This window comes from Zonotrichia albicollis, chromosome 16, assembly GCF_047830755.1.
Source record: "Zonotrichia albicollis isolate bZonAlb1 chromosome 16, bZonAlb1.hap1, whole genome shotgun sequence".
NCBI classification, from domain to species: domain Eukaryota; kingdom Metazoa; phylum Chordata; class Aves; order Passeriformes; family Passerellidae; genus Zonotrichia; species Zonotrichia albicollis.
Genome location: NC_133834.1, coordinates 5,306,333 through 5,332,592, shown reverse-complemented (window position 1 = coordinate 5,332,592; position 26,260 = coordinate 5,306,333). Strand labels below are relative to the sequence as shown.

Below are 26,260 nucleotides of genomic sequence, written 5' to 3'. Positions count from 1 at the left end.
CTCCAGCCTGTTTTGGGGGACAGCTGGGGAAACTGAGGCACAGGCATCCCTGTCCTATCAGTTCCCAGAGATGTCTGAGTTCTGCTGATGAGGAAAATGCCAAGTAATTGCGAGCCCTTTTCAGCCCAAGATGCTTGTTTTGCACCTTTTCTTACCCCAGAAAAGGGGGAATAACCTGCTCCCAGGTTATGGGGTGAGTTGGAGCTCTCTTCACTGTTGAGGATGAGGTCTCCTCTTCATTCTCAACCCATCACCCTCCCACCACCACTCTGCCAGGAAGAGAGAGAAACTTTGCAGCCCTGACTGCATCCACTGCATGCAGCTATCTCCTAATGGGGAAAATGGAAATATCTCCCAAATTTGTGCTATTAAATTCTTATCTTAAAGTGTGAAATTTGAAAGTAATGAAGAAAACAAGTTTCCTAAATTTAAGCTTTAACCTTTTGACCTTTTTGCTGCTGTTTTTCCCTCCCAGGAGAGGTCTCAGCCTTGGTTTGAAAAGCTATCATCCCTCTTGTCCGCTGTGGGGTGGACTGGAGGAGATTTTCCATCCCCAGAGAGCTTTCCTTTCAATATTTAAGTTTTCTATTGAACATAGACATGGAAAAAAGCCCTTACATTTCCAATAAAACTGCATCCAGTTCCAATTTCTTGCATTGATGCGACAAAGTTTTTAAATCTCTTGTCAACGTCTTAGTTATGCTTCAGGAAGGAACTATCTAGAGCTGCTGTACTTTGCATTAAGTGTTTGCTGGGCTGGTAATAGGGACACTCTGTCTCCTGTTCCAAATAATGCTCCTCTTTGCAGGGGTGAGACAGGATCCCAAATGCTCCTTACTTATTTTAGTGTCCTAAACTTGGAGGATGTACAAATTTCCCCCTTCCTGAGCAGGATGTGGGGTGAAGTGGTGATTTCAGTGCCATTGTATTTCATGCAGTGCTCCTCTGCCTGACCCAAACCTTCTTCTCTCCTGGCTGAAATGGATGCAGAGCAGCATCCCCACTGACCTGTGGGTGCTTCTGACCCAAATCCCCATCTCCTGAGCCCAGAATGGTGTCCTCTCTGTAGAGACCATGCAACAAGTAAGGGCTGAAGCTCCAACATGTTCTCAGCTCACAGAAGTGGGGGGAAATACAGAGTGTGACAGGAAATGTCAGCCCAGCAGTTCAGCCCCGGATTTGGCCGTGTTTACAGACACCCTCCACTACTCCCCTAATCAGGTCTCAATCTCCTCCATCCCAGGCAGCAATCAGTGCTTCGTTATCACCGGAATCTCATTGCTAATTGAGGTCTGAGAGCCTTTATTTCCTGGACATCTCATGCATGGTGAGGGCAGCACCTTCTGCAAATAAATCATGCCATCATCTGTTTGGCATCGCTCTTCATTGCACAGGGTTGGGGATCACAATCAAAACACTTGGTTTCTCAAAACGACCCTTAGAGCTTCCTCCTCTCCACCCTCCACCACTCCCTTGGGATTTCTGGCACCTCTCTGTAGACAGACTATGAGTAGCTGCTACACAGAACAAAATTTCCATAACTAAATCCTTATGTAGCCAATGTAATTTTTAAAATGTGCAGCATCTTCTGCTGGTCCTCCTCTTCTTGTAATTCCAACAAATTTCTTTCTGTAGAAATCATCCTGTCTCTTCTAAAATACTGCATCTCTGGCTTTTCAGGGATTTCTGTCTGTAGCTGCTGTGGGGTCAGATTGAGTGAGCCTAGGGTGATGCAACGTGTGTTGGTGCAAATCACAAGTTTCCATTTTCTCATAGTCCACATTTCCCTCCCAAGGAGGGAAATGCTGATGTGACCTTGAGAAAGTCACACTGCCCAGCTGAGCCCCAGGGTCCTGCTACTGGGACTGATCAGGGACATCACAGACAGCTCTCTCCTGCGTGGAAACAATTTTTTCTTCTCTTCTTCTTCTCGTCTTACATTTTTCTGTTTCATGGACATCTTTTAAGACCCTCTTAGTTCCTGTTATTTCCTATCTATCATAAAATTCCCACCCCATGGCTTTGTCACTCCCTGATGTCCTCCTAGCCCAGCTGCATCTCTGTCCTACTTCAACCTTGCTGTGATGTTCACCTTAACAGGCAAAGCAGACACAGCAGAGATAATTTAACTCTGAAAAAGTACAGATTGGCCACTACTTTCTTGAAATTTCCCAGCCTGGTGACCTGGCAGTACTCAATGGCTTGTCCTGGATCCCGTAGCTGGTTGTGGCAAGTGCCACTTTCCAAATTCACCTCTTGCTGCTGATGGAGGATGCTGCTCCCAAATCAACAGGGAACTTCAGCAGTCAGCCTGCAAGACAGATCTAACTGCTGCTGCCATTGCCCCATTTATCTTCATTTCCATTTTTGCATTGATGGGTATCATACACCACAAAGAGCCAGCCCAGCCGTGAAATGACACTGGACTGGCAACCTCATAATTATCCAGGCTCACGTATCAATTCTCTTCAATCCCTTCGTGCCACTCCATTGCTTCCTCATAACTTCCTCATCTGACAGATCAGCACTGTGCACCCGAAGCGCCTGAGAGCCCCCGGGTAATGGCCTCAGGGACAAAGTTAGCCCTGGCAGAAGTGGGCAAAGATGCTTCTTGGCTTCAGTGAGGCTTCTGCTCGCTTTGTGCCAAGCCTGAAAACTGTCCAATGTCTCTTCCATGCACACAAAGACATTTGAAGGAGCTGGGGCTGTTTAGCCTGGAGAAGAGGAGGCTCAGAGGTGAACTTATTGCTCTCTACAACTTTCTGAAGGGAGGTTGCAGACAGGTGGGGTTGGTCTCTTCCACTGGGCAGCACTGACAGAACCAGAGGACAGAGTCTCAAGCTATATCAGGGATGGTATAGGTTGGATATTAGGAAGAAATTTTTCACCAAAAGAATAATAAAGTACTGGAATGCTATTCCAAGGGAGGTGGTAGAATCACCATCTCTGGATGTGTTTAAAAAAAGACTGGACATGGCACTTGGTGCTGTAGTCTAGTTGAGGTGTCAGGGCATAGGTTGGATTTGATAGGTCTCTTCCACCCTCATTATTTTGTGATTCTGTGATGTCCTCTGTCTGCTGGAGGGCTCTGCTCCCTGGGTTTGAAGTGCTGCAGGGACCCACCCTGCTCCAAAGCTAAGTCCCCTGTTCATTCAGCCAGCCTCAGGGATGGTTTGCCCTGACTTTTCCTCTTCTTGAGAGGAACTTAAAACTCTTCTTTGCAATCCAGGCTGTTTGTGTCAGACCACCTTCCCTGTTTTGAGGCACAGTGATGGCAGCTTGAGCTGAACTGTGGGAGCACTGATGTGAGCTCTGCAAGAGGACTTGGGGACTTGCCCCTTTCCACTCAAACTGCAAATCCCAGAACAAAAACCCCCTTGGAGCTGCTCCCCCTCCTCAGCACACAGGCAAAACCCAACCCATGGACAGGCAGCTTCCACAAGCTGGAGGAGAGGAGATGTTGAGCAGAAAGCTGACAGCACACCCTTGGACAATGGGGGACTTTTATTCCTGCTGCCACTCGCATCCCAAGCAAGGGAGGGCGAGGAATCCTGCCTGGCTTCCCCAGTGCTGGCACAGCCCTGCAGCAAGCTGGGCACAGGGTGTAGAGCTGCCCAAACCCCTGCTGCTCCAGGCAACCGCCTTCCCTGCCCACTCCTGGGCCCCTTCTGCCATCACAGAGGCACAGCGTGTGTCCCAGCCAGGGCACAGCCAGCCCTGCCACCCGGGAGAGACGTGCTCAGCCCAGCCAGGGAAAGCCTCACCACTGGTTTTTAATTTGCTTTGGATCGAGGCCATTATCATTAGAATAATCTCAAGCAGGTGATAGGCAGGAGTAAATTAATTCTGAATAAAAGCGTTTGGGGGTGGGTGCCAAGGAAGGGCAGGGGTGGGCAGTGGGCACTGCCTTGGTGGGTTAGTCAGATATTAGAGGACATTTGGTGACAAAGTGGACTTGAACTTGCTTTGGAAAGACTGCATCTCCTCTGATGCTACTTTTTTTTTTTTCTGCTAAAGACCCCTAGATCTGAGATGCACAAGCCACTGTTTAACAAAGAATGCAGAGGGTGGTGGAAGCAGGGTTGTTTATGCGATTTTATTTTTAATTCACTTTGTCCACTGAAATCATGTGCATGAAAACAATTGAAAATAAATTATCTCCCATCTCCAGAAAGAACCTTTCACTGTTGTTCCTGGAACCACCCGGACACATGAACAATTAATCCTCGGCTCCAGACCCAAGTGACTCAACCAATAAAACAGCTGTCAGCTGCTGGTCCTGGGGAGGTGCTGCCTAATATCCCAGGAGAGGATAATTATTCTTATCTGATTTGGCTCTGGAATGAAATCATAAAAAGCCTCGTCCCGTTCTGTAAATTCAGTTCTTCTTAGCAGGTTAAGCAGAGCCCAAATGACTAACATTTCTGTCAGCACTGACTCTGGCTAAGGGCTAATATACCATGAAGAATAACCCAATAATAAATCTTATTACAGAGAAGGAAGGAAGGAAAAAAAAACCGAAAGCATGGAAGAGTGTGGAACCTCAGAGGGTGTGAGGCAGTTTCAGTGGCTGACAGAAGGAGTTTCTGATTGTCATTCAGAGGGAAATTTCTGAGCAATTTTGTTTAAAATTCTCAATAATATTGACTCAAATCTGAATATTTTGTGTGGAATTGTTTTTGGAGCCAGGGTTTATTTTCTTGTTCTCTGGGTGTTTTTCTTTGTGTGGTGTTTTCTTTTTTGGTGTGCAGTGAGTAGTTATTGTAAAAACCTCACCACAGGGAGAGACACTTCTTTGAAAGCATGTCAGTGTTTTGGGAACAGTGAAGCCCCAAAAAGCCTTAAATGCTCCCTGGGATGGAAAATCCCCTTGAGCCTGGATCTGGTGCTGCATCCACATCTCCCTGCTTCTGAGGCGGCAGGCAGACCCAGGGTCCTTGAATTTTCCTGTGTCTGGGTGCTCCTAACACACCTCATCCAAGCTTGTCAGCCCCATTTCTGAGCCCTGCTGTGCTGCAGGGCCAGCCCAGTGCAAAACCAGCTCTCCCAACATCTTGTGGTGGTGTAGAAAAGGGAGGTAGAGGCTGAGTTGAAAGTTTCAGAACCAAAGTTTCAGGAAAAGCTGAAAGTTTCAGAACCAAACCTTTGTGTCTCTCCCTTGGATGAACTCAGGCTCAGCTGCTGAAGTCAATGTCTGGGAAGGACCTGCTCTGTGAAAATGGGGCTCTCTCCCTCATCACAGTGAGATTTACTGCCTGGCTGGAAAGTGCTTTGCTGGGGGGATGGGAATGGTGTTGAGTTTAAAGTTCAGGATGACCTTTGTTGTTGCCTTTCATACCACTGATCAAGAGCTCCTGGAAATAATGACCCTGCAACTCTATCTGCTGTGCCCGGTCCCTGCTGGCAGTGCTGCCCCCAGGTTCCCAGGCAGGCAGCCTGCATGCTGGGGTGGCAGCAGCCTGTGGGGACAGAGCTCGGGGGCCACAGGGGGAGTTGAGGAAACCACCCAGAGCTCTGGCAAGGGACAGCTCTGCAGGAGATTGATGGCAGGGTTGTGGTGCCACCAAAGGGCTCCTCCAGCTCCTGGGAAGGGACAGCAGTGTGACCGTGTTCACAGGGGTCTGAGGATGGGGGAAGAGACGAGGATCTGACTCCATGTTTCAGAAGGCTTGATTTATTATTTTATTATATATATTATATTAAAACTATACTAAAAGAATATAAGAAAGGATTTCATCAGAAGGCTAGCTAAGAATAGAAAAAGAAAGAATGATAACAAAAGCTGGGCTGTGATTGGCCATTAATTACAAACATCCATCATGAGCCAATCAAAGATCTACCTGTTACATTCCACAGCAGCAGATAACCATTGTTTACGTTTTGTTCTTGAAGCTTCCCAGCTTCTCAAGAGGAAAAATCCTAAAGGAAGGATTTTTCATAAAAGATGTCTGTGACACAGCAGGGACACAGTGGCCAGGACACCCTGGAGGAGTCTCAGACCTCAGCAAGGAAATTCTGGTCACAGCCAGGTGGATCATGTGCACTTCTGTCTTGGGTTTGTTTCTCCATCCTAAGGAACCATCAGTGGCAGGTGCTGGGGCACCACAGGGACAAAGAATTGAGGAGTGAGTGGGGAGGAGATGTCACCCAGTGCCAGGGGGACTTGGGGCCCATCTCAGCTGCCTGGGGCTGCCAGCCCATGGCATTGCCACTGCAAGGCAGGAGATTGTCCCAGCCTGGCTGCAGGGACAGCCAGGGACCATTTCCAGGAGAGGCAAAGGCAGGGCTGAGGGCACTGCTGGGTCAGTGATGCTGGGGTGGAGAAATAAGGAAAGCCCAGGATTGCAACCACACTGGGGAGGGTGGTGTGAGCCCACGGCAAGAGGGGGCTCAGCCTTTACCCTTCAGGGTTTTTCATGACCCCAGCAGCATGGGCCACTCCAGCCAGAGGCAGGAGAGCAGATAAACAGCAGGTATTGAGAGCAAGAAGGACAGAGACCACAGGTGTCACCCAGATGTGAGATCATCTTTCATCACTGCTGGGCAGAGACATCAGCTTTTATGGCTCTTTCCTCTTTGGAGCTGCCTATGACCATTGCCCAGGGAGCAAGGGCACAGGGAAAGGCAATATAAATACCACACATCACTGCTCACATCCAGAGAGCCTCTGAGTCAGGCTAACCAAGCCTCTAAAAAGGTGGACAAATATTTGCTAAGAAGGATTCTTCCAGGCCCAGATCAGGTTCAGGATGATGGCTGAATTGTGGATGTAATCTGGAGAAACAAGGCCTGGAATCTGGATTATTTAGAAGAGAGATTTATCTGTTTGTTGAAGAAATTTTAGGACTACTAGAAAGTGCTGTAATCTCTGAAAAATGGAGACAAATCAGGATGAAAATATAGTATATTAATTTCTATCAATCTATACATTTACTACAATCTGGATACAATTAGACAATACTGCAATAATGAAGCTTTATAAATTTCATTTTCATCCTTAGAAACCCTTTGAAATTCTGCTTGTGGAATAACTTTGATTTATGCCTCATTGTCCTTTCTAGTGATCATATCTCCATCTGGTGGGAGTGAAGGACTGGTAAGAGTGACCTGCACAGACCAGCCTAAAAGACCTGTGGGAACAAAAGTTTCGCTCAGAGGTGAGCTTTGCTATTTACTGTATGAAGATCTAAAGAGAGAGAGACAACTGGTGAAACCACCCTGGGACAATAAATTAAACCACCTCAGAGATTGGGAAAAACAACAAAAAAAGAGAGGAGTGAGCACTGAGCACATCAGGGATCAGGTTTCCATCAGAGGGAAGCAGAAAGGGGTCCAGCAGTGCTGGTAAAAATCAAAGATGCCTTGGAAAGAGAAGAATCTGCTGTGGGAAAGCTGAGCAGTTATGGAATGGGCCAAAGGCAGCCCTGGTGTGCTCTGATGGAGGGAGAGCATGGCCAAGGATGGGGATGGCCCATCTGGATGTGCAGTTTGAGACAAAGGAACAAGGCCAGAGGAAGGGATGGGTCCAGAGCAGTCACAGGGGAAGCAGAAGCACAAAAATTGCCTCCACTGTGGGTTTCAACACAAGGCAAATAACTTTTTCAGCTGAATGCATAACTTGATGAGCATGCATAACTGCTGCTTGGAAGAATATTCCAACTTCTCCTGCCTGCAAAAGCAGACATTTGCATCTACATTGATTAAATTTACTCGTGAGAGATCTTGGTCCTGTGTAGCTTTGAAAACATTCAGACCTGATAACCTTATTAAGTCCAATGCTCATTTTTAAGCCACTATCTGTAGAAGACATCATGCTCCAAATTGTACCTGGCTTAGCTTTTATCTCAGATGCCTGCTTACCATAAAAGCCTGGAAAGGCAGCACAGTAACTTCTTCCAATTAAAAAAATTGAAATCTGAGATTTCTCTGGCCAAGGGAAGCAATCAGTCAGTGATATTGAAAGATCCATCATCAAAGCACAAGGCAAGGAATGAATACATTCTAAATCAGCCAAACATTTTCAACATCCCTTCTGTAATTGACAATTTTGTAATATTTATTCACAACAGATCTGATTGCTGGATTCCCACTGGCTCCCCTCAGGAGGGTTTGCGTGAAATCAGTTTGAAATGGTGTGTCAATTTTTTTCTGAAGTCACCATCTGGCTGATAGACTTGAGTCTGTTCTAATACACTGACCCAGTGAATCGCTGCTAAACAATTCCCAGGGGTGCCCACTCCTCTCAGGCAATCCGGGAGAGAGCACATGAGACAGGCATATTTTAATGTCTTGTGTTGAAGGATTGTAAAAGAATTTGATTTATGTAAAGAAACAGAGATCTTGGCGTGGTCTTGTCCACTCTTGTGCCCTCGTGCTGGTTTCAGATGTGAGGGGAGGTTCACGGCCGGTATTAATGACATGAAACTGCCTGGAATTGTGCTGGGGGAGGGAAAAACCCCAACAAATAAAAGCCCCACAAAGAGCCCTCCTTCCTGGTCAGCAGCAAGGAACCCAAATGTCTGATAGCAGCAACCCCCAGCCCAGCTGGCAAAAATAAATACCCGGTGAAATACACGGCACATTTATTTCAAATATGTGACAGTATATACACGACACTGGGGTCCTGCAAAATCACCTCCATTCCATACCACCAAAAATCCCTAGGATGAAATATGTTCAAGCTGTCCATGCTTAAACCCAGGCTGGTTTGACTTGCAGTGTGGATGAGGCCTCAGCACACGTGTTCTGTGTGTTCCCCTGCACACAGCCATGGCTGGCCTGGCACACGTTGGTAATTAGATGCTTCCTCTCATCATCCCTCAGCAAAGCACTGCTGCCACCCTTGTGAATTATGCTTTCTGCTGTGCAAGAGACTCTTTTGTCACTGCCCAGCCCCAGAGCATGTGCCTGTGCTGCTGCCACAGATGCAGCCTGGCCTGTGCACCCACACACGTGTGTTTGTGCACATATCCCCACACACACACGAGCTTGGCAGAATTCTAGGATGACTATAATTTTTTTTGACAGGCGAGTAAATCATCATGATAGCATTTGTTTTTTTCCATTACCATCAATCATTATTGTATGTGTGATCAAGCAGAATTTGTCTTTGGCTGCTTAAAATGTTCCCGATCGTTTTTCAAGGCTAAATATCTTCTCGGGATAAAGAACACTTGCTGTAATAATGTGTATGCTAAAGAGCTGATCCAAACCCCACTGAAATCACATGAAGGGTATTGGTTCAAGAAACATTGATTTAAGTCCTAAAGCATCATTTATTTCTCAGTAGAACCCCAGTAAGAGACTGAGCATGGAGAATATTTTATAGGGTTTGATTAATTCCCTCTTCAACCAATGGAGTAGGGCTACTGATCAAGACAGGAGAAGAAGTGGATATCTAAAGCCTAGAAAATATACAGAATATCACAAGCTGGTGAAAGATGCAGGAAATTACTGTAAATCAAGTAAATTCTTAAGTGAATTTGGTTTGGCTATGTTAGGGACCAGTCTGCAGGCCCATCCTCTGAGAACTCAAACTCAGAGAAGAGAAATGTTTGGGAAGATGAGCAGGAACCGCAGGAAAAAAAGAGACCAGGAAGAAAACTGAAGTGGTCATTTAGACCCATAGGCCAAGGTACAGGGAATAGGAAAACAAGTGCAGATTGGATCAGGACACCTCCCTCCAGGATATCTTGTCTTGCACATCTGAAAGCCCATGCTTGGGGTGATCCTGGGATGCTCTCAGACCTGTCTCTACACCCAGAATCCATCAAGCATTTCTATCATGAGAGGAGATAAAACTACCCCCAGAATTCATCCCACCAAAAAAACCATGCAGGGAACCAAAGCTCTCCAGGCCTGAATGGCAAACGCTCTCTGCAAGCATCATAATTAACAGTAAGAGTAATTAAACTTTTAACACCAGCTAGGCTCAATATCTAAGATCTGGGGGTTAATGTAGCAGTTTTCTAAAGGACAGGAGAATAAAGTAGTAATAAAATAAAATGAATGCTGCAAGGAGCCTGAGGCATGGCTGTCCTCTGCACATTCCAGTGACAAGCCTGTCCTGTTCCTTGGGCTGCAGAGAGCCCTCAGTGCTCCCTTCCTGCTGGGCAATTATTGTGTTTCCATGGGGCTCTGCAGGTTTGGTCATTGTGGGGGTCACAGACCACTGTCAGCCTGGAAGAAAAGCTCTGAAGCAGCTGCAGAAAAAAAACCTGTCTGCATCCCACCTTCTCTCTGCATTTCTGGGCTTGCAAACCAGCGAGAAACAGATGGGAGGGAAATAAAATTGACAGATGAACATTCAAAGTTTATCCTCCTTTTTAGTGGGTCGTAGTGGAGACCATTGTGGCAATGCTATGCAAGATGTTAGTGCAGTTTGGGTTTTTTTTCCCTTCTTCTTCCAAGAAAGTTTGGTGGTTCTTGGGTTATAAAAATGATAAGAAGCAGAAGTAAAGGTGGTCCCTGAGGCTTGGGCAGGTTTGGGGGTGATTGGCCTTTTCCAATCACCTTTTCCAACCCCTGTGCAGGGTCCTGCAATGGAAGCAGGGTGAGGTGCCCTGAGTTGTGCTGGTAATTCTCATTGCAAGCCCACACAGGTAAGGGACCTGTGCCTGTTTAGTCTTTGTCACATCCAGGTCACTTTGCATTTTGTTTTGCCAGTTTTTCCCAGGCTGGATCTAAAGAGCAAATATTTTTTCTCAGGAATAGGCTTTTTGTCCTTGAAGGATTCTGCTGTTGTCTCCTTACATCTCTTAATTGTATAACCCTAAGGTATGCCTCAGATTTACACAGCCTAAATCCAGCCTTATTTGACTATATTTGTCATTATTCCAATTAATTGTGCATCAACTAATTGTGTAACATGGCTATTTGCATGTCAACCCAGGGTCCTCATGCTGCTTTTTGCAGTGTAATTGCTCTGGCTAAGTGAATACCAGGAATATTCCTGAGCTTTCAGCCATTAATCAAGGCCCATTGAAAGGAATATTAGCAACCTGGGAAATAAAAGAAAGAAAAAATAAAGGCAAAATATCATAGAGATGTTTTTAAATTAAAAGGAAGCCTAAAATGCAACAACAGGATCAGTATGAAAGCCAAGGAGGATCTGGCCAAGCTTACAAAGCCAAGCACTTTGGAGATTGGGAGGGTTGGAAGATGCTTACACACAAATGAAGGGAAAATGGTTGGGCTTGCTTTTCTTGGTGCACATGTTGGGGGTGTTTGGGTGATGCTGATAAGCAAAGAGCTGTAGGATTCTAACCATGTACAGGAGTAGGGAGCGTGGGTGTCAGTGGGAAGGTGTTTTTAGAGTTGGATATCTTTAGGAAGTGAAGTAGGGGTTTGTTTGGGACAACCCACAACAGCAGAGAAATAGCTGGCACTCCTGGATTTGGAAAGAAGAGGTGCTGCTGCAGGAGAAGATGGGGTGGGGGAGTGGACTCTGCCACTGTGGGGAGTGTGGTGGGGTTTGTTCACCACGGGACAGCAGGCTGGACCTGTGCAGAGACATCCTGGTGAGCAATTCCCTCCTGGATTGGAGAAATTGCTCCCTGAACTCTCCATTTACTGCCCTGGCTGGAAAAAGCCACCCAGAGGATTGAGACTCCCAGCAGAGCTCTCCAGGCTTTGAGAGTGGTGAGACAAACCCACACCTGTGATTGCTCTCTTTAAAACCTCCTCAGCAATATTTTGGGAGGAATGAAAGAGATGAACCATGACCTGCTTGCAGCCACCCGCGTCCCAGACCAGCAGTGGCACCTGGTGATGAACGGTCTCTTCCCTTTGGGGAAGGCTGGGTTTTTATTGTCAGCACTGCTTGCCCTGGTGATGGATATAAAGTCGCTGTGGGAGAAACCAGCTGAAGGCTGCAACAATGCAAAAGAACATTAATATCCTTGATGAACTATCTCTAACAAAGCCAGTGAGCAGTGACAGACCTGGTGCTGTAACTCAGCTATTCCTTGATCTCAGACCAGCAACTCTGGTCCATTGCACTCTGCTGTCCCACACTGCATCTCAGGAAAAACAAAATCATGTTCAGAACATCATCAAGGATTACCAATGATAATCAGGATCCTTTTTCGCCTTCACATGAAGAAGGCTGACAAAGTGCAGAGCCCACAGTGATGGAACATTTTTGGCCGTGTTTCAACCCTTTTCCCAAGCTGGCAGGGAGGTTTGTGAATGCCTGTGGGTCCCACACTCGGCTTGTTTAAGCTGGGCTCCTCAGGGAACCAGGGCTCTCCCTGCTCAGCTGTTTCCCATCCCTCATGCTGTGGATGGGCTGCAGCTCCAGTTTCTGCAGCTCGCTGCAGAAGGATAAAGTGAAAGCAAAGCTGGCCCTGGGCTGCTGTTTGCAAATAGAGATGAAGACAAACAGATGAGTTCAAGCTGCTGGAAGGAAAACAACCCTGTCAGCTCTTCTGCTTAATGGTGGGAACCTGGAACTGTAAACAAAACCCTGGGCAGGTCCTGCTCATTCCCACCAGCCCTTTGAGTCCACCGGTGTTTTTCAATCTTTACCTCCTAGAACCAATCAATTTTGTGCCAGCCTGTAACTTTTTACTGGTGTTGTGGCTGTTTCAGTTAAAGACAACCAGGTGCTGCATCCTCACCCAGTGCTGGGACCTCTCCTGTGCCTGTTCTCTCAGACAAGGAGAAATCCCCAAACGCTTTTTCATCCCCAGGTCCCCAAAAGTCCTGACACTGTAGTGATGGGCATGGCCAAGGAAGATGCACAGGGAGTGTTTTACCATCCTCCTGTTTCATCACTGAGTTCCCAACACATTTTGAGGTCATCTACTCTTTTTAAAGCTCAGAAAAAGATAGCATTGCTCCAAAACCTTGTGAGGTAGGGAGCAGGAGGGCAAGGAGGTGAGAGCCTGTCAAGGCAAACGCTCCTCCAGCCCCAGCAGCACTTTTCCCTGTGTGTCAAGTCAGACAAGCAAATGCAGTATCTCAATCACAATTCCTCTTTCTTTCTTGGGTTTTTTTTTTTTTTTTTTTTTTTTGCCTGACAGCCCCTTAATTAGCATGAGATTTCACAAAATCCGCCAAGGCAGCCATCCATCTGTTTTGCTGACTTTCAGTAACAATATTTATCATTGCAGAAGTGTCAAAACAATAAAATCAGATGACATTTATGCAAAGGGTTCCTAACTACTTTAAAAAAGGCCCAAACCTTGAAAGCCTCCTGCAGTATACTGCTGGGAATTGTTTGCAGACACAAAGCTGAGAGTAATTCCTCGTGTACCCACATAAATATTTTAAACAAGCCGTCAAAGAATCTTCCAAGGGAGGTGCAAGGATGGCATATGCTTCTCTTTACCAAGTTTGTTCTGAGAGGTGAGACAAGGAAAAAAGGAATCTCACACCCTTTTAGATGCCTTTTAGTTTCATCCCCCAAAATATTACTTTTTGTGAGTACTTTTCACATTTCAAAAGAGTGTTATATAAATTGGTTCATGCCAGTGACAATTCTTAATAAATTTAACCTGATCTGCCATGCAGTAAGAAGGGGGAATTAAAAAAAAATCTGCTCATTTAACTCTAAGGTATTTAAGCCAATGTATGAATGAGAATTAATAAATCTGCATTTCCTATTGTCAGCATTGGTTGGTTACAGCCCTGTGGAGCCCTATCAAGGGGTGCATATGGCACACTAAGTTCTGTAGAGTATTTAAATTTTCCACAATAAATTTACCTAACAAATTCGAGTGTGGCTGCATTTTCCCCTTGTCAAGAGTTTCCCTGCATGGAAGCACTCAGAGTTACACTCTGGCTAGCAGATCCCAGTGCAGCAGGAGAGGATGAGCCCCTGTAACTCTGGTTTTGATGGCTTTTTGCAGGGAAAGTGGCTTTGTTCAGCTGAGAGATGCCTTCAGCTTGATCCCTGGTTGAGCACTGTTCCTCCTCTATCTGATCCCTGGCAAGGTGAGGTTTTTAAGCCATTTTTCTGGATGTGTTTTCCCCCACAGCTCTGGCATGCTTGGTTTTGAAGGGTTTTCAGGGGCCAACAGCATAAAGGAGCTGGATGCTGGAGTGAGGTGCCACTGTCGCAGACACCTTTTCATGAAAATCCTTTCCTTAGGATTTTTTCCTCCTGAGAAGCTGAGAGGCCTCAGAAACAAAATGTAAACAATGGTTATCTGCTGCTGTGGAATGCAACAGGTGCATCTGTGATTGGTCTCATGTGCTTGTTTCTAATTAATGGCCAATCACAGCACAGTTGGCTCAGACTCTCTGTCAGAGCCACAAACTTTTGTTATTCATTCTTTTCTATTCTTAGCTTAGCCAGCCCTCTGAGGAGAACCTTTCCTTCTATTCTCTTAGTATAGTTTTAATGTAATATATATCATAAAATAATAAATCAAGCCTTCTGAAACATGGAGTCAGATCCTCGTCTCTTCCCTCATCCTGAGACCCCTGTGAACACGGTCACAGTGCCACCATGGTTGGTGCCACTGCCCAGTCTGGGTTTGTGCAAGAGCATCCCAGAGAAGGGCAGGGGGGAGAGATCTGCTCCTGGAGGAACTTCCCAGGCAGCTGCTCCAGAAGAAGCCAGTGCTTTCTTCCTCAAGCCAGGGGTGGGGAGCCAGGCTGAGCTCCATGCTGATTGCAGGCATCTGTCTTCTCCTGACAGCTCTGCCTGTTAGTGCAAAGAGTCTGCTGTTTAATTTACCTGACTTGTTAACAGCTCCCTGTTTTGAAGTTGTAGGAAGTAGCTGATTTCACGTTTACAGTTGGAGCATTGAATTCCCATCGGGTGGCTGAAATTCACAAATAATCTGGTAATTTGTCTGCTGTCTTGGGAGCCCGTGGGGATGCTTCTCAGTGTGTATCACAGTGTATATCACCATGTTTTGGTGAAAAGATTGATGAGCAAAAAGGAGCATGGAACTGGCTGGCCATGTGCCAGGAGGAGCTATCAAAACTGAAAGGCTCAAGGAAATCCCTGCCAAGGAAAGCAGGGATGGGAGTTCTGCTCAGAGGGGCTGCAGAGGAGGGTGGTGGGGAGCTCACAGCCTTTGGGGATGCTCTGCTTGCAGGGAGGAACATCCCATTGCCACTGGTGGTGACCAAAGGGAGCCAGAACATGGAGATGGGCTGGGTGGGTTTGTTTTGGCTCATGATAAATGTCTTGGGAATCAGCTCAGTCCACACAACACAGGGCAAGTGAGAGCCAGGGCAGAGCTGAGCCCAGCTCTCCATGGTGCACACTCAGAGGGGAAATGAGCACTCAGTAGGCAGTATCACACACAATAGCTGTAAGTTTAGAGTTTCTTATCATTAATTGCCCATCTCCATCATTCAACAGATCAGTAACTGGCAGCCCCAGAAAATGAAGGAGAGGAAAACACCATGTGAGTAGCCTGGGGCATCCCAAGTGTGCATGAAGGTGGATTTTGACAATCAACTCTCCCTGGTCACACTCACAACCCCTCACATCACCCTGCAGGGACCCTCTGCTGCACCCACGTCCCTTCCCCAGCTGCTGAAGCAAGTGGCCAGTGAGCAAAATGCAAGCTCAGGCTGTGACTCTGTGCATCCTCTCCTGGAGCACAGACCACTGCCTGCCTGCTCCAAGGAAAATGCTGCAGCTCCCCCAGAAATCAGGCACACTGCATTTGTAAATGAGTTTGAAGTTAGGGAAGGCAGGCTGCAGACATCCCAGCAGAGCAGCAGGTAATCAGTAGGCTGTCCTCTACGGGGAAGGTGTTAAATCCTTCTTGGAGTGCTGACAAAAAGAGTTACAGCCCATATGTTTATTGCCAGAAAAATAATAAAAAGAGTATTGGTTTAACCAAGTCTAACAGCCATCAGAAGGTTTAGACATGTGCTCCAGCCTGGAGAGTCAGTGTGCAGGGCCAGGAGGAATATTTCAACCCAGCCTTGCCATCAAGTGATCAAATCCAAGCTAACAACAGCCTCAAGCTCCCACCAGAAGAAGAATGTGGTGGTAAAGCTGAATGTGAGGAAATCCCTCCTGCAAACCCTGGTGGCCTGTGGGGTCCCTCCCAAGAGACAGTTTGGCTGTCCCTGCCCTCCTCCTGCTGCATCTCCATCCCTGGAAGTTGTCCCTGCCCTCCTCCTGCTGCATCTCCATCCCTGGAGGTCTGGGGTGCTGCTCTAGGCTGGGGATGGAGCAGGGTTTGCTGCAATTTCTGCCCAGCCCTGCTGCCCTCTGGCAACTCCAGCCCCACTTTTTAGGTTTTCCTGGTGGTTTTGGGGCGCTGGTTGGGGTTGGGTGCAAATGGACAGAAAATTTTGCTATTTGAGATGGACACACTGGTCCAGTGAAGGCTGGATGTGATGAGATGGGAAGACCCATTTTTAACTGATGATTAATAGATTTAAGTTTTAGCTTTTTATTTTTTTTTCCAACAGAAAAAATAGAAAGGACATTGTTGAAAAGCCAATGAGTGCTTGAAACCAGACCTGAGGGGAGCAAAACAAAACTGAGAAGGGGCCCAGGCAGAGCTGCTTGGCCAGGCTGGAGGCACAGGGCAGCCAGAGCTGGGGTTTGGATGCTCTGTGCTCTCCTTTGCATTAACTAATGCTGCTTGGCATCATGTAATGTCTTATTGTTTTTATTGTTCTTGTTGTAAATACACCTAGAGGCATCTTATAAATAGAATTAATTATAGCTGTTTAATTCATTAGTTAAGTACACAGCACATTCTGCTCTCTGGAGAGGTTTGGGTGGCTGCATCAGGGCATGCAGGTACAAATCCATGTGTGCTTACATTCACTGGAACTGTGGCACCAGCTCTCTCCAAACCCTCTGGTCTCACCTTTCCAGCTTCACTCCCACTGCTGCCCCTTCTCTCAAAAGCCCATGTCAAAATTAAACAGCTGCAAGGAGAGTTTGGGAAGATTGTTCTACAAGTGGGCAGCACGATGGGAGGAGAAGGGCAGAAAATTTGGGTGAAAAGTGCTTGAAACCTTCTCAGGGTTGTGGGTGGGTCAGTCCCTCCATCCTGGGTGGGAAGCCAAGGATGCTCCTGGACAGGGTGGTGATGGTAGACTGTGTCACACTGTCCTGGCTCCATATGAATCCAGTTTGGGAAGGGAAATGCTCCATGCCAGCAGCTGGAGGAGGAATGAAGGTGCTGTTTTCTGAGAGAAATGAATTCTCACAGGGAAAGGGGACAGCAAAGTGCACAGAGTGACCCTGTCTGGCAGCTCCTGTCTTTGGGCAGACAACTGCAGGGCAGAGAACATGAGTGAGGATGGGAATGCATCCCTTCCCATCACAGCAAACTGGTGAAAACAGGAGACAGAGGAGCTGCCCAGAGTAGGGCCAATGCAGGCAGTGTTTCAGTGAGGATATTCATGCCAGCCTCTGTCCTGGGGCAAACCCAGCCCTTGGGAAGCACTGCAGGGAGAGAAGGGGCGTTAAACCAGGCCATGTTCTGCTCTGTGACTTCTGCCTGCTCAAGCTGGCAGCTCCACAATCCTGCAGCATGGAGAATTTCTGCCTCCCCTTCACCTATCCTGGCTCACAGCAGTTTTATGAGCTCCCCCTGCCCAGGCTGACCCAGCTCAGAGCTGCCTCTCTCATAGGAGCAGAGCTGTTTTTCTCCCAACCACAACACAACTGAAAAAACACAGCGGGTCAATACATCACAGAGCACACACTTGAAAGGGAAGAGGCATAAAACTCCTGTCATTGATGCAGGGCAAGCCTTGCTCCCCTTCTCCTGATGCTCTGGACATTCCCAGGGCTGGCAGTGTCCTTTCCTGACCTGAGGATGGAAATGAGAGCTCAGGCACTTGCTAAAGCTTGGAGAGAGGTGGAGGAAAACCCTGTGCAGAGAAGTGGTTATGACCCTGGACTCAGGAGGAGCTGGTGCAGGCTCTGAGGCTGCATGTGGTGTCCCCATGGGCTGCAGCATCCCCACCACTCCCTCAGAGGCACAGACTCTGGCAAGGGACATAAAGCCCTGCCAGGCTTGAGCACCTCACAAAGAGGCAGAGAGAAGTTTCTCTCTGCAAAACAGCAGGGTGGTAAAGACTTAAATTCAATCAGGGAGGAGTTCCAGTCCCTTTTGGTCACCAGGCCTTGCTCTGCATTAACCTCCTCTGGAAGGAGTGGTGATGCCCAGGAGCTGGGTCACATAACCCAGGCATGCCCTGGACAAGAGCAGGAGTTTGAAACATCCCAGAACATTTGGGGGCTTTTGTTATATTTGTTTTGTTGTGTGGCTAATGCAGTTATTTGCTGGTCACCAGGCCTTGCTCTGCATTAACCTCCTCTGGAAAGAGTGGTGATGCCCAGGAGCTCGATCACATAACTCAGGCATGCCCTGGACAAGAACAGGAGTTTAAAACATCCCAAAACATCCCCGTCCCACCTGCATGAGTACCTTTGAAAGGTGCTGCTGCATCCCTTTGCAGGCAGCTGCCCCTCATTACTGCAGGATTGGGAGGCTCTCGCAACAAGATGGAAAAAAATCATAATCAAAGGAAAGCCAGTGAAGCCCCACGCGGTAATAAAGGCTGACTCTAAGTAACAGTTGTTATTCAGACATTGTTAATGATATTATAAGCACTGCCATGTGCTAGGCAAGCTGTGACAGGCACCCTGGTGGACATATGGATAATCAGATCACATGCCTGCTTCAATCAAAGCCATAAGTACCAACTTGATCAGAATCAGAAGCAAGCCCAAGCGAAGAGGAGCTGGGGCTGTGCTTTGGGGGAACAGGTTCTTACAGACAAGAAAACAAATACAAAAGGGAAATCATGATTGTGATGAAGGAGGGTCCTTGCTGTGCATGAGACAGCCCAGGAGAGTTCAGCTCCAGGGCATCACAGCCACCACAAGAGATGAACACACCCAGAATCAACTGCAGCACGAGTTTTCCTCTCTGCTGCCACTCCAGATTGTTGCTCTAGCTTGGGAGAAGAGTCTTGCCAGAGCTGCTAAGGATGGAGGTGGTTGGGATGCTTTACCTTGATTCACCTCCTCCGTGCAGCCAATTGCACACTGCAGAGACACCTGAGCACTGCCAGTCAAGTCCCAGGCAGCTCATGTCCTTAGAAACACTGAACATAAACACCAAATTTAATGCCTTTATCATTGCTCGATGGATCAGTGAACAGAGGAGCTAAAAGAAAGACAATTAGAAGCGTCAGTCTATGCTATTTTTTTTTCCCATTGCCTTGCTTTTGTCTAAAGAGTTATTCATTTCCTAATTGTGAAATGTAATTTTGTTTGGGGGCTTTTGTTATGTTTGTTTTGCTGTGTGGCTAATGCAGTTATTTGCTGCACACAGCTGCTTTTCTCCCACTCAGCCCATTTAATGGAATTCTTTGGCAGCTTTGATTTAAAATCATTTTGGTTTAGTGACCAGGCCATTTCTGGAAGGGGGAATCAGATTGTTTCCTGGATTTCTCAGTCGTATTTTGCTCAGCAAGATCCACTTCTTTAAATGCATGTTTTCATGAAGGTTTTTAATCCAGTCCTTTTGGTTCCAGTGGAGACAAATCTCAGCAAGAAACAACGTCCTCCTGCCATCTTGTGATGGGAAAACCAAAACCCTCCTGCCACTCTTTAGGAGAAAACCCCGAGGAGTAACCCTTCTGTGTGCTGAAATACATCCCCACTAACAGCTGCAAAACCTTGGACCATGCCAGACCTTTCCTTCCCACAAAGGGTGCCCAGGAAGGAGAGCCACAGCGACCCCTGAGGCTCTTGGCAATGGCTGTGCCCCAGGCAAACCCACAGGATCTGTTTTTGTTACGTCATAAACCACACCTGAAGGTTGTTTTTTCCACTCTAAGTGTTTAACTGGAAGGCCTCCTACAGCTCCAGAGCCCTGCTGAGCTGGATGGCAATGCAGGGAGTGAGTAAATTGCCCTTTTAGCACGTTTTCTCTGGCAAGAGGATTTTCAGTACCGGCCCTCCCTCCATGTGAAATCCAGAGCGAAGGAAAACTGATTTAAAACCAATCACTAACACTTACACACAGCCCCTTATTCGAGCATCCCTCCCCATCTGAGCTTCATTTTGAACTATTGAATCAATCCTGTCTCCACTGCTGCTTCCCTAAGTAACAAACCAAATCAGATGATGGCACAGTCTCCTCTAATTGACTGAGCTGCACAAGTGTAGCCATGTCTCAGGATGTGGGACACAAAGTATGTGAAGATATTGATAAACTCCAGGCTGAGGGAGGCAGGAAGCAGGACTGGACCCAGGAATCAAGGTCCAGGACTCACAAGGCTGGGGACCTCAATAGGAGAACTGTAGTTTGGCAGGAGCACAGAAGTTGAGGCATGTGGAAGTTGGGTTTGTGGAGAGGTGCTCCATCAGAGTGTGATCTGACAAATGTGGACTTGAAACCACATGCAGGAGAGGTCTTGCATTTTGGATGCATCTGCTTCACTGAAGACTTTGGGATTCATCTGGTTTTAAAAGTTTTTTTCACCACAAAGTCACAGTTTTCATGATTTTCTGCTGAACAAAATTTATGACCCAGTTCTGTTGGGTTCGGTGAAAGCATCTTTATCTTCTGTTTGTCTCCCTTTGGGTGCACACACATTTTTCCTTGCATTCCATATCCCCACAGTCACATTGTCTCCAGGGTGGACAAAGCAGGGACATTTCCACACCAGGTTTATCCCAGGCTCCAGCAATGTGGTCACTGGGGCATCCCTCTCACCTCTTTGCTCCCCACCACTTGTGCAGGTGACATGAAGATAGACCATGGTAATTTTTCAGGTCACTTCAGGCAGGTGAGATCTGCAGTGTCCACAGTTGACACATGGGATGGGACATCCCAGCAGCAAGTGCCAGTGGTCTCTCCCACTTTGCCATGGAAATCATGGCTCAAAGCAGATTTACCCTGCAGGGCTGAGGAAAGGGCTTTAACCCTTGTGGAGTTGTTCTCTTCAAAAGCAAAGAGACACTTCACTTATCTGCTAGGAGTGGTACTTAACACCCTTAAGGGGCAGTGCCAGGAACCTAGGTGGCTTCCAAGGGACAAAATACTCCCTGTTTGCTCCTCCATAAACTTTTCCCTTCATGCAGAATTGTGCATCACTGCCAGGTCTTGTCCTGCTCTCCAGCTTGGATGGAGCTCATTCCAACCATGCCCTGGCCAAGAAAAATCCCAGTTCCACCAAGAACCACAACCCCCAAACCCTGCCTGGCTCTGTGGAGCCCCTGAGCACCAAGCCCTGCTGCCCACGTGGGCTCAGCCCAGCATCCCTGCAGTGGCACTAGGGGGATCCTCAGCTCTGCCAGGCACTGCTGGAGAAGTAAAACCATCAACTCGTGTGGCTGGGCTGGGAACAGGTGTGTGAAAATCAGCACCCAGGCACCCGCTCCAACAACGTTGTTTTTTCCTTGCGTGCCATAAATCAGAGTGCTAATCTTTCACTGTCCGGCGAGATCTCTCACTGGGAGGGTGATAAATTGCCCTCCAGCCCCTGACAGCTGCTGGGAAATCACTCACAGCCCGAGACAAACCTCTAAATCTGACATTATAGAGTGTTGAAAGGAAGAATGTCTGTTTTTATAACCTACCTCAGTTATAATAAATATTTAAAATCCACATTAACATCCTCTTATAGTTACAATCTGCCCTCTATGGAACAGTGTCCAACTTAGATTTAATTAGCAACTGAACCTTTGCAGTCCAAGCTCCTATTTAGGCTGAAGATCCAAATCTCCAGTGAAATGCTTCTGTTTTCTTAAACTACCTGCACTGTAATAAATATTCTCCATGTCGCCAGGCAGCTCTGCTGGAGACAGTGCTCTTTTTGTCTTCTCAAAGGCTAACATTTAATTTAAATGATAGGGTCTTTCCAGACTCCAGGGGGAATTAGTTTCCTGCTCTCCATAAACTTTGCCATACTTCACCTCCAAGGCACTGGGAGAACACAGGAATGGAAACACCTTGATGCAGGTATGGGGTGATGAAAATCAAATCTGGGCACAAATGCTCTGGCTTTTGGTCATGAGCACATGCTAGAAACATGGAGCACAGACCTCCCCTTTCTATAAAACTGAGGAGAATTTGAGATCTGTATTCCAAACTCCTGCAGTTGGCTTCTCTTGGAGAGAGGGAACTAAAAATACCTGTCCAGAAGTTTTTCCATGTTCAGTCTTTTTCCCCACCTGCTTTTTCAGGGTGCCTTTTTTCCTCATTTATTATTTTATGCCAGTTTATTTCTAGAAGGCAGCATTCAAACTTGCCTCTCCCCTCTCTCCCTACTAGTGTTTCACCAAGGTCTTTATCAAAAATATCACAGGAATAAACACAATATATAACAGAAGTGTTAAAAACAGAATAACAGAAGTGTTAAAAAACCCAAAGTTTCTTGCATGCCCCTTAACAAAAAATCCTCCACCTGTCCATTTTGAATTGTGGTGGTTTCTTCCCTGTCCTGCCTATTTGCTGTGTCAGCCTGAGTGTTATATCCAGAAATCAACCTGTCCCACATCCCTACAGGAGCCGTGTTATATCCAGAATTCATCCTGTCCCACATGCCTACAGGAATGTTATATCCAGAATTCAGCCAGTCCCACATGCCTACAGGAACAGTGTTATATCCAGAATTCAGCCTGTCCCACATCCCTACAGGAGCAGTGTTATATCCAGAATTCAGCCTGTCCCACATCCCTACAGGAGCAGTGTTATATCCAGAATTCAGCCTGACCCACATCCCTACAGGAGCAGTGTTATATCCAGAATTCAGCCCTGCATGCCCCTGGCACCAGAGGTGCCCTGGAGCTGCCCCACCAGCCCTTTAGGATTCCCTCTCTGGGCAGGCTCAGAGCAGCTGTGGCTGCATCTCCAGGGCCAAGGCTGCTGGGGAGGTTTGCTAAAAGCCCTGGAGGTGTCAGCCACCCTGCCAGGACCCTGCCTGGGGGCTGTGGCTAACAGGAGAGGGTCAGGAGGCTGCAGGCAGCATGGGCAGCAGGACAGCCGTGCTGTGTGCACATGCTCCCCCTCGGTTTCATATTTGGGCACCCTGTGTCCATCCCAGCTGCTGCTGGGATCAATAGCAGGGTATCAATCAAGGCATCCCAGAGGAAACCCGCTGCTCACACAGAAATAAACATTTTCCTTCTGCATGTCACAGAAAGCTACAGGCAACTCCTGGCATTGTCTGAACTGAGGGTAAAAGGGACGCAGCATCTTCAGCTCCCCTTTGGAGAGTAGGTTATGGAAATTGGAGTGTGTTTATGTGCATTGGATATAAACATGTATGCAGACATATCTTGGCCCATGTTAAATAAACAGACATGGGCTTCTGTTACATTTCTAACTCTCCAAATGATGGCAGACATACAAAAGGGTGTGCAGCTTTTAAAAAAGCTTTTAAGCTCTGGTATTTTGCCTCCTCCATGCATTTTGTCTTAATCCTCCAGCAAAGGCAATGTTTGTGAAAGAAAATCCATGAGCATCCTGGTGGCACTTGCATAGTTTGATGGCTGGGAGCTTCTAACCTCTGCTCTTGCAATGTCCATCAGGTTTTCCTTTTCATTTCCAGTTTGTTTCGGGCTGTATCAGTGTTTAGGCATCACTGAGTCAGTGCTGTCCTGCCAGTCCCCGAGATGAGAGTGTAGCTGATCAGCTCTCTCCCACTATCCAAAGCAAAAGCAGAGCCAGCTTCAAACATCTCCTCACCCCAAACCACTCCTGCCCTGGTATTTGTTTGCATGAGCTGCCTGCTGTGAATCTTGCTTGGGTTTTAGAGATAGCATCACCCCCCTTGGGAAACAGCCAGTGCATTTTACCAGGAAACCTGCTGTTTTACAAAGGCTTTACAACCAGTGGCTCCTTCCTCTGAGAAAAGTTACATTCTCGGGCATCCAAGGTTTGTTTTTTGATTATGCGGGAAGTGGTGTGAATGGAAGTCACAGAGCCCTCATGGGAGAGAGGTAACATGAATCCCCAGCAGCTTTCTTAGCCTTTGCTTTTGCAGATGTTTTTAGCTTTGTACAAGGAGTTCCCAGGAAGTCTCAGATGCAGAGCACATGGGAAGAAAGATGCTGAGATGCCCACAACTCTCCCAGTGTCTGCACCAGGCTGGGATGGCAAAGTCATTAGGAGGGTCTGCCTGCTCAGTGCACCCAAAGGACCACAGAAGGATGTTTAGCACTTCTGGGATGAGCAGGGAAAGAGGTCTGGAAGGATTTTCTGTCTTGCCACAGTAGAAGAAAAGGGTTTTCCAGCTCTTCCTAGACACCAAACTACTATTTCATGCAGAACTGGTGTCTGAGGATACCAGTTTTATACCTCAGGATAATCCCAGTCTTCCCTAGGATTGCCTGCAAGCAAGAAGAAAGCAGCAGGCTCATACAGCACCAGCACAGTGTGGTCTGTAGATCTCCATCACACACTGATGTGTGGGTGGGAAAACAGACTCCTGGAGAGAGTGAGGAACACATTCCTGCTGGAGAGGATGAGGAAGGCTGGAGGACCACATCCAGGCAGCCTCAGACCCAATTCCACTGCTGTGCTGAGCATTTGTCATGCCCAGCTCAGAGACCCCCAAGAAGGGTGATCTGGACCCACATGTCAGGTGTGCCCATCATTGTCCACAAGGTTTTAGATGGAGCTCAAGTCCTCAAGCCATGTTTAAATTTTTTTACGATGACAGATGTGAACAGTCAGACTACTAAAACAATTAAGTTCTACAACCTCCTCTGTACCTTCTTGCCCAACTTGCTGCTCCTGCAGTTGGTATTATGCAGAAAGATGGACTAGATCAACTCATGGTCTTTTGTAGCCTCAGCCATCACCTGTGGAAGCTCAGGGAGGAGCTGAAAAACAAAGAGAAGAAGGAAAATCAGCTTTCCTGGCAGGAGCACTGCTCCAGATTCCTAAGAGCCAGTGCACTGCTCAGTCTGAAACCACAGCCAGCTCAAAATGAGGTTTGAGGTTGGTCCCCAAGGAGGATTGTGCTTAGGGAGTCTGTCTGGAGGCTGAAGCCAGAACACCAGGTGACAATGGGCAAGCAGGTGAAAAAAGCAGGCAGAGATGAGGTGAGTCTTTGCTACTTTGCCAGTTTTCCATCAGAAAGCCTCTCCTGGACGTGGGGCTGGCTCATTGTGAACACTGGTGCTCAGTTCCTTTATACTCAGCCATTCCCCACAGACGGACGGCATCAGCCGCGCTGCTGCCAGCAGGACGGAGCTGTGCACCCTCATTAATCAACGTCATGGAACGCTGAGTTCATTCTCATGTGTCTCCCCAGACCTCTGGGGACTGGCTTGTCTCTAGCTGAGGCTGGTAGTCACCTGGAACAGTTTTCCAGCCCCCCTAAGCAGCAGGAGTGTCCATTAACTACCACGGATCGGTGGGGATGGTTTGTAAACTCCGGATACACACGGAGGGGCCCGGGCGCTCATTGGCCACTGCTTTCCGCTCTCAGCAATGGGTCATTTAAACAGAAAACTGTAAAGTGTTCATGCCTCTGAATGCAGAGGAACTATCAAAACAAGCTCCCGTCTCCGTGCCACAGACCCGGCATTCAAACAGAGACTCGGGGCATGTTCTACGGGAACGATCCAAGTGCTCCCAGCAGATTCCTTTCCTTTTTCTGATGCCTTGCACAATAAACATTTCAACTCTCTGGCTCGAGAGCAGACCTACCCCAATTACCAGGACAGCTTGTTTTGTTTGGAGTAATAGTTAAGGGTCCAATCCTGCATCCCTGGAGCCAGTGAGAAAACTCTCCTTCCTCCCAGTGGGCCTGAATCCAAGAGAGCCCCACGGTACATCAGAGATACCGTTGTTACTGGGAGAGTATTTTTGTCTTTCCTTATGGAAACTAAACCAGCTTAAGCAAGTTCTGCCATGACTCCACCTACACAAGGGTGGAGACATCGTGGCTTCCCAATGAGATGCAAGGCAGAAGCTGGCATCACCAAACAGGGATGCCATAGGCCCATCTGTGACAGCAGGGCTTCACCGTGTCCTGCAGCTGAGTGACCTTTTGTCCATGTCCCTTGGACATCTGCAAGCCAGAGTGCAGCACCACAGTCCCTAAGGCCTCAGGAATCTCAGCTCTGCAGGGCCACATCTCAGGAAGATGGAGAGGGGAGGAGTCACAAAGAGACACGAAACCTTTTAGGCCTGGCAATTTATGACCAATCAAAAGAAAAAAAGAGTAATGAATTTAGTAAATGAGAGCTGAGTACAAACAGACAGTCAGTAATTGTTGCATTCAGTGTGGGCATGATACAAAGCTGGGCTGTTTATCCCACTGTCTTAAGGGATGTACAGCTGGG

The 26,260-nt window shown here is 47.4% G+C and overlaps 1 long non-coding RNA gene across 5 annotated transcripts in view; it reads right to left on the bottom strand.

The window, feature by feature from the left end:
- Window positions 1–15,215: 15,215 nt before the first annotated feature.
- The window catches only part of LOC106629404 (uncharacterized), a 71,583-nt gene continuing 60,538 nt past the window's right edge, over window positions 15,216–26,260 (bottom strand). For all 5 annotated transcript variants that reach the window (XR_012582862.1, XR_012582865.1, XR_012582864.1 and 2 more), the window contains one exon: window positions 15,216–24,790. This is a non-coding gene — a long non-coding RNA (uncharacterized LOC106629404). The remainder of the gene's footprint in view (window positions 24,791–26,260) is intronic.